This window comes from Olea europaea, chromosome 3, assembly GCF_002742605.1.
Source record: "Olea europaea var. sylvestris chromosome 3, O_europaea_v1, whole genome shotgun sequence".
NCBI lineage: Eukaryota > Viridiplantae > Streptophyta > Magnoliopsida > Lamiales > Oleaceae > Olea > Olea europaea.
This window is the reverse complement of record NC_036239.1, coordinates 16,857,067-16,859,495: the sequence shown is the minus strand read 5'-3', so window position 1 is coordinate 16,859,495 and position 2,429 is coordinate 16,857,067.

Sequence of the window (2,429 nt, the reverse complement as noted above, 5' to 3'; positions counted from 1 at the left end):
ACCAGTCGGGTATGGGTAACAAGGGTCTGCCCCATCCTTGTCCTGTTTAATTTTAAAAATAAAAATAAAAAATCAATACTTTAAATAGAAAAACTGTACGAAATTTCATTAATTCAAATAGAAAATGATAACTAAAATTATCTAAAAAATATGATAAACAATAAAACCTTCATTTATGAAATATATTTGAATAATTTTACTCTTAAAAATAATTAAATTAATTAAAAAATTTAATAACTATATTATTGTCTCACTTGAATGAATGTGGACAGTAAAATGAATTATCAAAAACTATAATAAAAAAAATAAACGGTACGTAAACAGGGCAATCGCTCCGCCCTGTCCTGCCCCCACTTTGCTTTAAACAAGTAACAGGGCGGGTACAGGATGGAAAATGCTCGATGGGAAACCCGCTGCATTGCCAACCTTATACTGATTCATTGGATGTACTATTATTTTATCTTGCGAGAGAATTGAACACTATTGACGGTAGAATTTCAACCAACAAATTTCTCTCAGTTAGCCAAGGCTTTTTCCTCCTAAACTCACTGTTTTGATGCTTAAATTGGAGCTAGAAATAAAATGACCATTAGCGAGGGAGATATTAAAATTTGTTAGAGTTTTTCCTCTTGTACGAGGGTAATTATAGATTTTGTTGAGAGCTTTAGATCATTCCAAAAAATGACAATGACGATTGCTTTGTTGTGAGCTGATAACTAATATATATTCATGTGTAATCCGATGGTTTATAAGTCATACTTTTTGGATTTGCCCACATGTATTAAAATAATAATTATCCCCACCATCAACGAGGATGGCTCATCTTGCCTCTCTTGCTTGCTTTAGTTGTTTTCGCGCTCACCTTATGGTTTAAATTCATAGAACAAACTTTTTATTTGGCATCAATAAATAGTCATCGAAGTTCAATGTTATTATTCATATTAACTCTAGGACTTTTTTCATTTAACTGCGAACCTACAAATGGCCTTCAATATGAGTATATCTTCTACTTTCTTTTTGCAGATGATGTGTGCTTGTGTTGTGGAAATACACCATGATTATAGCCATTTCCTCTTTGTGTTAATGGTCCTGTTTGCGTATTTCTAGGTTGTTGGCCCACGTATGCTCAACGTGCATATAGACTACGTGTGATCCAGGGACGGATCCAAGACCGGCTACAAAATCTCAAACCGGACTACTACGTGGAAAAAAAATTTTACACATAAAAAATTGATTTTTTACCCAAAAAAATAAAATAATACCCTAAAAAAAACTCTTGGGCTTGAGAGGGGGGCTACAAACCAACTCAGCCCAGCCCCCCTAAATCCGTCTCTGGTGGGATTTTGTCTATCTATTCAAAAACTTGATAAGGTGTCTCTTAGTATTCAATGATTACGATAGTTCAACATATTTTAAATAGCTTTATTGTTTTTTTGCATGATTCAGCATATTCATAACCTATAAATAAATCATTCTTTCTTAGAATATCTTCATTATTCTTTCTTGGCTTATTTTCTAGTTATTCTGTCTCCCAACGTCTTTCATTTTCCTTCGAACACCCTTTCATAGGTATGTGTTCTGACTTAATCTTTTACTTTATAAGCTTTTTATTATGATGTCTCCTCAAAGTGATTCTCAAAATACATCTTTTGATTCTGACAATGGGAGTTCTAGATTTACGGATGGCTCTCCTAGTACTTCTTCTTTCGTAGAGGTTTTGTATATTGAGGTGTTACCTTATTACGTCGTTATACTTGCTTTAATCTAGTTATTCTTAGACAATGGGATAGTTCTCATTCTAGGAGTAAGGTGCGTGACGAGGCATGCAAACCGTCAAGTGATTCTATAAGATTTAACGAGAGTGTAAAACATGCTTGCATGCTTATAACCAAGTTTCAAATAGTGATACTTACTTGAAATCACAAAATCGAGGTTGAATTACTTGCCTTTGATTCGCTTGCTTTCCACCACCATCTTGTACCTGCCTCTTGGTCAGAAATTCGATCACAATGGAAGGAACTTGATAGCCACAATTCAAGAACTCAATTTGAGATGTTATCTTCCAAAAATCAAGCCTTCACCTTCATTTCTTTTTACCCCTTGAATAAAACCCGAACTCTTGCATGTTACCTGGATATTTTTTTTTTTTTTTTGGGAGTGGATATATACATGGAAGTTATAGATTGAGGGAGTTAATTTTTATTTTTTTTGAATTCAATTTTCAACTCCTCCCTCCATATTTCATTTCTATGCAAATCGGGTCGGGTCAACCCACATGGGCGACCCATTTTGTTTCAACATCTCCCACTGACACATGATGGATTTGACCAGATTCTAATATAATATCAATTATATTAATCTCAACATCTCCAAGTTCATACAGGTAAATGGATCGTGCGATCAACGAGTTAATTTAAGAGCACACAACA